The sequence below is a fragment of the Sphaerodactylus townsendi genome, linkage group LG06 (genome assembly GCF_021028975.2).
Source record: "Sphaerodactylus townsendi isolate TG3544 linkage group LG06, MPM_Stown_v2.3, whole genome shotgun sequence".
NCBI classification, from domain to species: domain Eukaryota; kingdom Metazoa; phylum Chordata; class Lepidosauria; order Squamata; family Sphaerodactylidae; genus Sphaerodactylus; species Sphaerodactylus townsendi.
The window spans coordinates 64339034-64352824 of NC_059430.1; positions in this window are offsets into that span (position 1 = coordinate 64339034).

Below are 13791 nucleotides of genomic sequence, written 5' to 3' on the forward strand. Positions count from 1 at the left end.
TTATTATTATTATTATTATTATTATTATTATTATTATTATTATTATTATTATTTATTATATTTATTATATTTATAAACCGCCCTCCCCCGAAGGGCTCAGAATGAAGTAAAGAAAGATTTGTTGAGATGGAACAGAATGAACTTATCTTTGTTGGGGAGAGTATCTGTGATAAAGATGAATGTGCTTCCAAGAATGTTATTTCACTTCCAGGTGCTGCCAATAATTAATACCATAATATGTTTTACACAATGGTGAAAATATATCAGCAATTTTATTTAGCAAGGCAAGAAACCAAGAATAAAATATAAGAATTTACAAGATGCAAAATAGAGAGGAAGTTTAGCTCTGCCAAATCTAAAATTGTATTTTGATGTAACTGTATTGGCATGGATTAGAGAATGGTGATGTTGAACAATAATAGACTGTTGGGCCTGGAGGGGTTTGGTAGAAGATTTGGGTGGCATGGTTATTTGTGATTCAATAAAGCAAAGATTCATAAAGAATTTACAGATCACTATGTTAGAAGGAGTCTGTTCTGGGTATGGTTGAAATATAAAAGATTTATTAACTCCCTTATGGTTGTCCCCAATTGAAGCATTTTTAAGAAAAGTAAATATGCAGGAGAAATGGCTTACTTACAGATAACTTTTGTTGTATCAGAATGAGAAATGGGAGCTTAAACCATTGGATAAATTAAAGATATAGTTAAAAATTCATTTCATTATTATCAATTACTAGAAACATTCAAAGCAGAGAACAAAAATACAGGTTTTGCCACACAGATGACAGAATTTGAAAATAACCTAAGTATAAATGATTTTAAATTGATTACTAAAACGTACAAGATGTTATTAAAGTGGGATACTGAGAAGGGAGTAAAATCAGTGATGGTAAAATGGGATAAAAATGTGGGGAGAAGCATACAAATTGAACAATGGGAAAGATTATGGAAAAAAGATTTGAAATTTATAGTTTACTATAGCTTGAAAGAAAATTATTATAAGATGATGTATAGATGGTATTTAACACCAAAAATTGTCTAAAATGCATAAGAGAACATCAAATAAATGCTGGAAATGTCAACAACAGGATGACTCTTTTTTCATATGTGATAGATATGTAAACCAGAAAAATTGTTTTGGGATATGATTTTAAAAGAAATGCAAAAAAATTTGAAAATAACCATTGGGGAAAAATACTGAGGCCTTTCTGTTGGGGTTGATGGGGGAAAGTATTCCTGATCAATATAGAACACTTTTTATGGATATGACAACTGCAGCAAGGATTTTATATGTGTACAAATGGAGGGATAACAAAATTCTAACAAAACAAGACTGGATCTTGAAAATCACGGAGTATGCAGAGATGGCAAGGCTGACAGCAGTTATAAGAGACAAGAATATGAACAATTTTTCTGAAAGACTGTAAATCCTTATTGAAAACAATGGCAGGATTCAAGACTGAAATGAAAACAGTGTATTGGATTAAGACAACTTTATAAGAAGGACTAAAAGTGAAAAAAAATTAGATATTAATTATAAGCACCGAGTTAAATTTATGCTTAGTGAGGTAGCTGGAAGTCACCATATATATGTGTATGTGTTTATGTATGTGTTCTTTTCATTTAGTAGTAGTATTATAGCAGGGAGGGGGACTACATCGGGATCTTTTCTTTAACTTTCTATGTATGTGCCATTTAGATGTGTAAAATAAATAAAGATTCTCATTAAAAATGAGTATTTGGATGCTATGCCAACAGACCAATCCTGGGAGGGGGCTAGATGTGTGGAAGCCAGGCACTGCACAGTCTAACTGTGTTCACAGAGATTTTTGGCATCGCATAAGGCAAGAAACAAGACACCTCCCCCAATGGCTATGAAAAAACCCTATGCAGCCCAATACTGCATAGTTCAAGTCATCAAAAGGGTGTGTTTCCAGATGAAAGGACTCAGGAAGCTAACTACTGTCAGCTCTGCCCCCAGGAATGCCCCCAGTGATGCTGGTGTGGGCTCCTATGCTGGAGGAGTGCTGGTGCCACATCTGCATCAGCTCCCACATGACTCTTTGGTACTGGTGTAAGTGCCCTGCACCAGCATAAATTCCACCTACACTGGTGTTAGGTATCGTCTTCACTACCGCAGGGGTCATGCCACATCATGCCCTTTGCCCCTCCCCCAGGTTTGCACTCAAAATCTTTTTTTTAATGCAGTCACTTCTATCATTTGCCTTCTATTTGCATTTTATATATTTGGCATGTATATTTCTGTACTTTTTCAAGAAACATGGTTAAAGCATTTTATAAATAAATACCATGCATGTGTCATACAGGAAGACATGGAGCAGGAAATCAAAAAATCTTATATCATTCTTGCCCATGAGTTGAAAACCAGGTAATAAAAATGTTATTAAAGAATCAACATTAGAAGAACGTGAGGATTCTAATCTATGCCCGCTAGAATCTTTATCAGGTCATCTCTAATTTCTAATATAATATAATGCATATATTCACACAAAGCACAGCCAATAGCTGCTGGATTCTCCTTAGGAGACACTAACTGCAACAAAAATTCCACATATTTGGAGAGTGGTCTCTTCACAAAAGGAAATGAAAGCTCTTGAGAATGCTTTGAGTTCTTTAACAGAATCCAGTGACAAGTGTTCATGTTAAATGTTCTTCTCTAGACATGATGGCTTAATTCAAATATACTCATATGAACTGACGTTGCATTATAACTCATGTTCTGGGATCTGAACTTCAATTGTAAGCATGCAAATGTTCAGACTCAGTACCCTTTCTTAATGCAAAAATCCAAAATAAAAGGGCATCTTACTATGAACGGGGATGCAGCTGGAGGACGTGGTGGAGCTCTCACGCTGCATTTAAGTCAGACAGCTGTTAATGTAGCTCATTTATATTGCATTTGCTTTACAAAATGATCTGTCAGGCTCTTTGATGGAAGTTTAAATCTTATGAGGGAGAAGTGTAAACCATAAGCATCAGAATCTCAGAAATGAAACTTTTCATCAATTATACATGCATTATTATGCGTTCTCTTTTCAAAAACTCTCAATACAGAAGATTTGTTTAAAACATAGAAATAAGAAGCTTTGCTCTGACAGTGATTTTGCTGAAAGCTTCAGGTTAACTCTTTAATATTTGGAATATTATGGTTTTGTTCAAGCTTCTTTTCAAGCTGGTTGTAAATCAAACTCTGAAGACATGTCCACCTGGAAAAGAATTGGTTTTTTGTCTATTACATACTCAAGAGATATTTAGAGGACAAATAGCAGTATATCACCCAATCCTACAAGAGGGCGGCGGTGAACCAGCTGATGGAAGTAGTGTGGAGCCATGCTGGTGCATTCACCCCCTCTGTTGGGGTAAGAGGCACCCCTGCCGTCCCTCATTTCCATAGCAGCAGCAAGTCCGTCACCTCCATAGCAGCAAAGTGGGTGCATCTATGGAACTATGCTGGCATCCAATTGGATGAAAGTGCAGGGGGATGCCTGGGTATAGAATTGGTTACAGTTGGCTTCCCCAGAAGCTTTCATACTGCAAGTACCATGGCCGCACCTCAGTCTTACACCACTCAAAAGAGAGGGGGAAGTCCATTTATCTCCATGGAGGGCTTTCAGGCAGAAAGGGAGGTATTGTGTTTTTTTTATGCCTCCCCATGCCCCTCAAAAGCCCTCTGGTGGGAGGGCAGTGCAGTGCTATGGGCTTTGGATGGGGCTATATGTGATGGGATGTTCATATCCCTCCCAAGAGTGAAATTTCATTGGCTTAACATCCAGTGAATACTCATCCAACTAAAAATGTTACTCATGCCAATTTTAAATCAGGCAGGGATCACTTGAACAACTGTATGTCTTGGTCTACCAGGTATTCTGGTGGGCCTTGTTTGAAAAGATTTTGATCTAAGTGATTTCAGTAAACATAGGTTGGCTTCATCATGCCAAAAACTCTGGATAAACATGGTTATGAACTGTACCCATAGTTATCAGCTAAGAGTGGTTTTAGATGGCACAGCCATGGGGAGATGCATGCCCACATTGTGTTCCAATGTTTACATTTTCATTTGAATTTCCCTCAGAGGAGTTGTAAGTACAAATTATGCATCTCTTCTACATGAATTCATATTGGTGTGCAAAAAAAAGAAGTATTAGGTATTCATGAATTCACTACATCTGGTAACATTCAAAAGTTGCTGTTTGCACAGTACAAATCCATGTAGCCTGGAGTCTTAAAAGGTTGCATAGGTTGAATTCCCAACAATATTACATGACTGAGTCAGGGTCCAGGAAACCCAGTTTGAGACAAACATAGCTTGCATGTTCACCCAATAATTCTACCATGCACATCAAAATATCTTTCATATGTTTTTTCCCCACCAGACTAACTATAAACAGCTGTCATGAATGAGGAAATGATCTTCTGGTCTCCTTTTTGCCAATATTGACACAATTTCAGCTGTGGACATTTATAAACAGTCTATTTAGATATTTATATCTTGTATGTCCCCCAAACTGGAGCTCAAAGCAGTTTATAGCATCACTCTTCATTTTGCCATTTTATCCTCAGAACCCATACAAAGAGGGTGCCCTGAATCCACTGCTGGGAACACCATGGGACTGCGCCAGAAGATTTGCCCTCCCTGGAATACCTCCCATAGGATGTAGTGCTGAACGCCATGTCAGTATCCTTGCACCCCTGTTGACATAGCAGGAGTGATCCCAGGGCATGGCTAGGGGGGAAGCCAATGCTAGTCAGCTTCCACCCAAACATTGTCCATATTGCACCAGTGGCAGGAGCTTTGGACTTATACCAGTCCCGGGGAGGCTACAAACACACAAAAACCCCTACCCATTGCTGGAAAGTCCCCATTGGCACCACTTTTCCAATGGGGGCTTTCCAGCAATTGGTAGGGGGTTTTTTTGTGTGTTTGTAGCCTCAGCGGGACTGGTAGGTCTGACAGTTGTGGTGTCTCATCCAGGTACCCAGCTGTTTGGATGGACCTGTGAGATAGGTTGGATTGAGCTAATCTGACCCAAGTTCACCCAATAAGCTTCCAGGGCAGAGTGGGGATTTTAACCTGAGTCTTGCAGATCCCAGACACTATCCACTGTACAACTCTGGAAGATGACAGCAGCATACAGCAGGAGATTTGAGTAACTATTTCAGAAGGACAAGGTGTCTGACACTGTATGAATTCTTATATTAAGGATAAATGTCATTCAAAAATGTGGGGTTGCTATTTGCCCAGCAGAACAAACATAAAGGTTTTGAAGTAGCAGCCCCATGTTTGGCTAATGGGGCAAACTGATGCCCCAGAAGGTCATTTTAGACATGGAAATCTACAGATGTAAATAAATACTACAGTACTGTGTAAATAAATAGAATACACTAAACCACATCTTCGTCTGGTCCTGGATCCAGTAGGTTATTTTGCTCAGGACCATAGGTTCACATGCTGTAATCCATAATCTCAGGCTATAGTCTTTGAACCCAAGAAATTCACCCAAGAAATTTACACCACTGACCATGCCCAGTCTTAAGTATCTGCCACAAGATGGAAATGGCAGCTCAGTCCAGACCTTCAACAGCTAGCAGATATGTTCTCAAGATTTTCCTTTCTTGCTAGTGTCTCACATTTGGAATGAAAAGAAGTCACTTAATTTAAAATAACAACTATGAAAAATGCATTTGAAGTACTGTGTTTGAACCAAATTTAAGCTACTGAAATGATGGGTAACAGAAGCTCTGTTCATTCCAGACTGTTGGTACTCCTCTGGCTCCAATATAACTTTCCTCTCTATAAATATAACACATCTGCTGCAGAAGTGATTTTCATTCTCACAAGGCAAATAAGTCATCTAGAGTAATATTGCATCTTATGTATGGGTGTAAATCCTCAAAGGCAACTCTTCTGGTTTACATTACATAGAATTCATTTAGATGCAGCCTTATACCAACAATTTCATTTCTGATAGACTTATACTTTTTCTTTTCATTCTCTGCAACCCAATCAAATATATGTTAAGAAACCAAAAAGTTTTTTTTAAGATCAATGGGAGAGAGAAGGAAGATATAATATTGCTGAGTATTGGACAGAACTATTTAGGGTGTTGAAATCCTTCATATCACCTGCTTAGTGCTGCTGCTGTTGATCCCATCACAAACATTTATTTACTTCTTTTGTCCCCCCTGTTTTGTCCCAAACAGCTTACATCACTCCCATTTCTCCATTTAACGCTTGCAACAACCCTGTGTTACAGATTAGATCACCATTGTATGACTGGCAAACCTCTATGGAAGAATGGAAATTCAGAACTGGATCTTCCATATCCTAACATGACACTCTAACACGGGGGTGTCAAGCATTTGGCCCAGGGGCAGGATCCGGCTCCTTGTCGAGATGGCTTATCAGGCCTGGTGAGCCTGCCAACCTACTCAGGATTGGACAGTTAATATAGTTAATATAATTATCCATTCATCTTTTCCCCTTTAACCCACTTCAATATAATATGATCTCTTAAAAGACTGTTGAAAATTTACATCTATTATTTTGTCCATTTTCTTCACTTTCCACCATCATTCTTATTTTAAGGAATAGTATGCATAATACATTTTCCATAATACATTTTCCATCTTGAAATTCTTTTATTTGTTTCTTATTCACAGAATTAGTTAATTTTGCCATTGTCACATATTCTTAGTTTATTTTCCCTGTGCTCTGGGTTGGGATATTTTTATTTATTTATTTATATATTAGAGTTCAAACCGCCCATCCCCGAAGGGCTCTGGGCGGTGTACAGTAGGCCTGCAACAACAATACATAATAACATTAAACACAGCAGGCTTAAAATAACATTGTACACATAAAAACAAATGTAATTTAAAACAATTTACAAATTTATAACCATAAAACACAGCAGCAGCAATAATATATGGCGCCCGAACCCAAGGCCAGGAGGGGGCAGTTCTGATTAAATAGTATGTCAGGCGTGCCAATGATGGCACGCAACACAAGGGCATCCTAGAGGGGGAATCCGTGGCTGGCCTCACCAAAGGCCCAGTGGAACAGAACTGTTTCACAGGCCTGCGGAATTCACCAAGATCCCGCAGGGCCCGCACCTCTGATGGAAGAGTGTTCCACCAGGCAGGGGCCAGGGCCGTAAAAGCCCTGGCCCGGGTAGAGGCCAGCTGCATCATGGAGGGGCCGGGGGCCACCAGTAAATTTGTCTCTGCCGACCGCAGAGGTCTACCCGGGACATATGGGGTGAGACAGTCACGAAGGTATGAGGGTCCCAAGCCGCGAAGGGCCTTAAAGGTCAACACCAATACCTTAAAGGTGACCCGGAATTCCACTGGAAGCCAGCATTCCATTTTTGTTGCAAGCATTACTCTTATTACTGTTACCAAATACTGAAACAGTTCTTCTGAGATTTTTGGGATATTCTTTGGTAATATGCCTAAGAACATAGTACTAGCACCCATAGCAAACTTGCTTTTTAAGATTTTCGATATTTCTATGTGTGTCTTTCCTACATTTTTTAAACTTTCCTGCATGACTACTACATATGGTAGACTACTACCATGTAGAAAGAGCCATTCACTTCTTTGCATTTCCAGAATTTCCTTATATAATTCTTATCCAATTTCTGAATGTATTTGGGGTGATGTACCACTGGTAAAATCATCTTATACCAATTTTCTCTTAATGTTTGGCAAGCTGTAAATTTTATTCTTCAGAGATGAGATGTCGATTACAATAAGATTTGTGACTGAAGATGGAGACATAATTTGCATAAAAGAACATTTTCTAGGATTCTAGGCAGTTTATAAATCAACTGGACAAGAGCTTATGAAGCTTTTGTTGAGGATGCTGAAAGAAAATGATGCAGAGGATTCCCGTGGTCAAGGATATGATAGTGGAGCCAACATGAAAGGGCAAAAGAAAGGTATTCAGGCAAGACTACTTATATTGAACTGAAAAGCTTCATTCGTACCCTGTGGTTGTCACTTTCTCAGTTTGGTAGTTTCAGATGCAGCTTCATCATCAAAGGAATCTATTTCTCTTTTTGCTGAACTACAGCACATTTTTGTGCTATTTCTGTCACTGTTCAATGGTGAAAGATAATGTGCCAAACCTTAGTGTGAACCCATTGAGTGACACTTGCTGAGAAAGTTGCATAGACAGTGTGAGACCTATTCACTATCAAACAGAAGAGGTTTATGCTGCTCTGATGAAAGTGGTAGAGTTGCCTCAAGCAGATGCAGATGTTTGCCATGAAGCACAAAGGCTTGCAGACCAAATTACAGACTTTAAGTTCTTCTTATCAGTCATATGAAAGTTTTTAAAAGGAATAGAAGTTTTCCTTTCAATATTTTTTTTCATTTTTTGCAGGAATTAATTAATTATCCAGGATAGGATTGCATAAATTCAGATGAAAATAGTTTTAAAAATCAGATTTTCCAACTGTTCTGCCAGGTTATAAAGATGTGTAAATTAGTTATCATTTAGACATGGTAAATCAACAGTCACCCTCTCAGCTAACCCTCTGTAACTCACACTGACACCCTTGGAACCTTAGCCTAGTGTCTCCTGCAGCTTGGTGCCTGGGCAGCCGCCCAGCTCACCTATTCCTAAGGCTGGTGCTTGCTTAGGATAGTAGTCAAAAACTGATCATAAACATATTTACTTAGGATCATATTCTATTCATTTCATGCTTTCATCTAAATATATATATTTTAATTTTTTTATTGTATCATTTGAATATTCCATTTTATATTAATACTCTTCTTCATTCATTTTCAAACAATACATTTTCCCCTTATTCCCCTCCCCCTGTATTTTCTTCATAGTTTTATCAAACAAACAGCAGTAAGTTCATTCTTTGTAATCTCTTCTCCCATATCTCCTCATTGACTCCAGCTTCTTTCATCCAGTCCGCATATATTGTCCATATCTTCAAAATTTCGCCCTGTTTATCTTGCCACAGTTTATTCTTTGTTATTATATTGAAAATGTCCAGTGTCACTTGTTCCCGAATGTATTCCAACCATTTCTGGATTGTCCATTTTTTCTTTTCTTCCAGCCTAAAGCTATTGTTGCATGTGCTGCTTTGATCATTATTATATACATATAGCTATATTTTTATCTACCCTTCTATCCTCATCTAAATATATTGATCAAGGCTAAATCAAACTCTGTACCTTCCAGCACCTGAAATAATTTCAGATTAAAGCTGAGACCTCAGTCTTGCAAATCTTGTTCTTTACAGTCTTCAGTGGACCTAGGAATGTGATGGTCTCTTTTTGGCTTGATTTAAACATGACAGAGATCATGGGAAAACATTCCTATATGAATGCATTCCATGCAACCATTCATTCATTTAAATTATCTGACTACATACATTTTTCTGACCCATGTGGCAATATGAATGTTTAGTCAAATGTTATGTGGACTTGATCTTAATATCAAGCAGCACTGAGCCTGTTTATTTTTCTAGTTGGTAAAACTGGTAGAAGATTCCCCACAATGCTTAACAGTTACAAGATCTAATCTCCTGGACCTGGTAGATGGCCAGACCGAAAATGACAATTATAGTAAATGTAGAATAGCATGTAACAGATGGGGTGGAATATTTGCAATAGAGGTGGGATTCAACCGGTTCAGCCTGGTTTGGCTGTACCGTTTGTTAATCCTACCTCCATACCCCCGAACCATTTATTAATCCCACCCACTGCCTCTTCCCCAACCCTACAACAAAGTCCTGGCCTGTAGAGAAGTTCCCGTCCCAGCCGTCCTTCAGGCTGCCTCCTACCCTGGAGGGCAGGAGGAAGCCTGAAGGAAAGCCAGGGGCTTGCATGTGCACCACAGCAGCAGGCTGTCCAAGGAGCCAGCCTTCTTCAGCGGTGGCTGCCCGAGCCCCATCCTGGCTTTCCTTCAGGCCACCTCCTGTCCTGTAGGGCAGGAGGCAACCTAAAGGAAAGTCGGGGGCTCACGTGAGCGCTGCAGCAGCAGGCCAAGGAGCGGGCCTGCTGCCATAGTGGCTGCCCAAGCCCTGTTGCAGTCCTCCTTCTTCCATCCGGGTCCTCCTGAATGAAGACCGGGAGCTCAGGCAAGAGTTGTCACCACAGGCTGCCTGAGACTGCCGGCACCCTCTTCCGCCAATTAAGGTAAGTGGGGTGGCAGGGTGAGGGGCAGAGCAGAGGAGGTGGAAGGAGGATGCAAACCAGTTGTTATTTTTTTTATCCCACCACTGATTTGCAGCCATTTGTATGGACTGATGTACAATCATGTCATTACTGTGCCTAAGATAGTTAGATGGTTAGGAACATAGTTCCTTAGGAGGAAAAGGATTATACAATTAACTGCACATATTAGTTATAAAAAGTAAAAACAAGTATGGAGACTCATGCTCCCCAAAGTGCTCTAGGGCTTGATAATATTGAAGTTCTTGCCACAAAGGCCACAGAGACAGATGGCATACTGATATGCTTGCTTTAAGAGTTCCCTGCAGCTATGGAAGTATCAACATCTGAACAAGGTTTGCCTAATGTTTCAAGTAGTTATATTTTGACAGATGTTTTGTCTTTTTTCTCCTTAAGAGTCAGTCCAGCACACAGCAACAACAAATAGCTAGCGAAACATGACGAAAGTAAAACCTTCCAATACTATGGAACATACCCAGACCAACTAAAGAAGCAGCAGTAGCTGGGTCCATGAAGAGATACACTGAACATGTTTATTTGTTACTTGTTTATTAATAAGATTTGAGGAAGAAGACATAGTAGTGCTAACCAGGGGCCCGTGACAGAAAATTACATTTGTAAGAGCTTGTGGTTCAACTATATGATAGTAGAACTGAATAAATGGCTGGTACAGATTCTTCAGTGCAAAAGCATACAGCAAGAAAAGTTAAACCAGCAGTCAGGTAGCTGCAGGGTCAGGAGAAAGTAATGGCTTTATAAGATGCAACAAACAACATTGAAGTTAGGCCAAAGGCAGAAACTGAAAACAGGAAGAAGTCAAGAACCAAGATCTGTAACATTAGCTTTATACCATAGAAGTGTTGTTAAGACAGAAGGGTTCCATCTCTTTATTCCTCCAGAGTCCAGGCAATCTCTTTATTCCTCCAGGCAGGATCTTATTGTACCCTTCAATCAGCTGATTGTAACTGCTTTTGGCTCCTTCAGGCAGGACATTGTTCAATTTATGGCAATTTTGAAGAAGGATAAACAAAATCCAAAACCAAAATTAGGGAAGTACAGTGTGCAACCAGAAACAAGACTAATCATGATACTCCTGACTGCTAAGCCAAACACTAAAGTGTTTGAACCATGCACTGAAGTGTTGATAGTGCAATTTAATAAATAATTATGAAGTGCAAAAATTGTGCAAAAGTGCAAAGGTTACACACACACACACACACACACACACACACACTTCATCACGCATACTTCATCACAGGCTCTCTATGAATTTTGGGGTGACATTCAGCATACTTCTTGACAGCCTGTTTGTGAACTTTGGGATGACATGCAACATATTTCCTCACAGCCTGTCTGTGGACTGATGGGTTTGTTTTTGCACATTTTGCAACAGCTTCCTGTAGTTGTCTTCTAATGCAATATTGCTCTCTTTCACCTGATGAGCTCCAAAAGATGTCATGTGGAAGCAGCCATTGTATTTTTGGGATGCAGAAAGGAAGTGTTCTGCCATTGGATGTTGATGAGTGAGAAGGCTGTGAAGACGTTGAGGGTAGGGTTGAAGGGCAGGGAGCTGTACTGTACTGCCACTGCAGCACATTCCTGGGGACTCATCCCGCCACTTCAGAGCACAACACCAAGCAGAGGGTGATCGGAGGCTGAGAGCAATAAACTTGTCTCCACAGTAAGCAATCTAATGTCCATATGCAAAACCCAAAGTTTAGTAGTCCAAGATGATAGTGTGGTTTGTAATATGTTTTGATAGTATTTGGCTGTAGTGGTGTTGTTAATGTGGGGGTGGGTGGAGGAGTACTTTTTCACAGCCTGTCTGTTAACTTCGGGGTGACATTCAGCATACTTCTTTGCAGCCTGTTTGTGAACTTTGGGGTGACATGCAGCATATTTCCTCACAGCCTGTCTGTGGACTGATGGGTTTGTTTTCAAATAGGTTCACATGTGTTGGCGGTGGTAGAGTGCAGTTGGTGAAGGACATGAAGCTGCTGGTGTGTAACTGTCACCCTTAGAATGTTCGTGCAGCATGTCTGTGGACTGAGGGATTGGTTAGCCCTTAGAATGTTCACGCAGATGGCCAGAGATGAGCAGTTAAAACAGTAAATAGGTAATAAATCAAGTGGAAGTGAATATTTTGGGAAATCCTTTCTTAGTGAGCACCTGGAGTACGTAAGGAACAGGTGTGCCAAATTTCATGTGTGTGGCTTCGGTGGTTTTTGAGTTCTGTTGATGAGTCAGTGAGTCAGTCAGTGGTATTTCGCATATATATATATAGATATACATACAAAATTCCAATATAATAATAATAATAATAATAATAATAATAATAGCATCACAGATAACACATATATAAATTAGTCCACTTAAAGTATAAACAGAATACATGTGCTTCAAACAGTGGTTGTGCCCTTTCCACTGTATCCACTGCACGGGCTGCACCTGTGTGAGCCTGTACAGCACAGGCACCAGCCAATGGCCCGGCCAGCTCCCTCTTGCTCAGGCCAAATGAGAGGGGGTGGACTGGGCCATTGGCAGAGATTGCGCAGGCACTGCGCCATGGGAAGGAGGAGGCGCATGGCTGGGTCTCGGTGCGACATGTGCACCACCTGGGATGAAGCCTGCGCATGCGCATGTCAGGTCCAGGCCCCCTAAACTTCCGGGAAGGAGGAGGAGCATGGCTGGGTCTCAGTGGCTGCTCCTGTCTATCAGGCAAGTGGGGCACAGGGGGCATGGCTCAGGGGACATTCATGAAGGGGTGTGGTGCAGGGCAGGCAGAAAATTCAGAGTCCACCCCAGGCTCCATTTGCCCTAGCTATGCCACTGGGTCCAGGGAATGGCTTTGCCTCTTTCTTTGGAGGTGGTTTATGTTGGGAAAAGGACTACAATTTTGATATCACAGGTATATCGATATAAATGCAATATAAAGGGCTTTAACGGTGCTTTTTATCTTGCAATTTCAGGTGTGAATAGTTCTGTGCCTTTAAGAGAAGCTGATGGGCAGAGTTAAGAGACAATAAGCAACAGCAGAACTATAGGAAGAACAACTATAAAAGTAAAAAAGCAATTTAAAAACCACTAAACTGTATAAAATCAAATAGATCAGTGTGCAGATTTTCCTGCACATTCATCTAGTAATAATTTGGGCTGAACTTAATAATGCATTTTTCTCTATTTTGCTTTCAATAAAATTGTTCTAGCTTCCTGCCATATTTTTCCAGTGCCTTATTTTTAGTCTTTTTTACTGTGAACATTCTCTTGAGCTTGACTGCATTGCAAAGAAAAAAGCTGGCATTCTCACTTTCAGAATGACTTCATTCAGCAACTGTTTGCCTTCTTATACAACATGGACAGATTCTTCATTGATTGCCATCCTGACATGCATTTCTGGTAGCCATCTTCCTTTGATTATTCCACTTTAACTGCCAGGGGAACACAGATAAGGATGGGGCAAAATGAACTTCTTTTTGAGGACACTACACTAGGGAAGGCCCTGTTACTTAAATATTCATGAATACATGAAGCTGCCTCACGGAGAGTCAAACCATTGGTCTTCCAAATAATA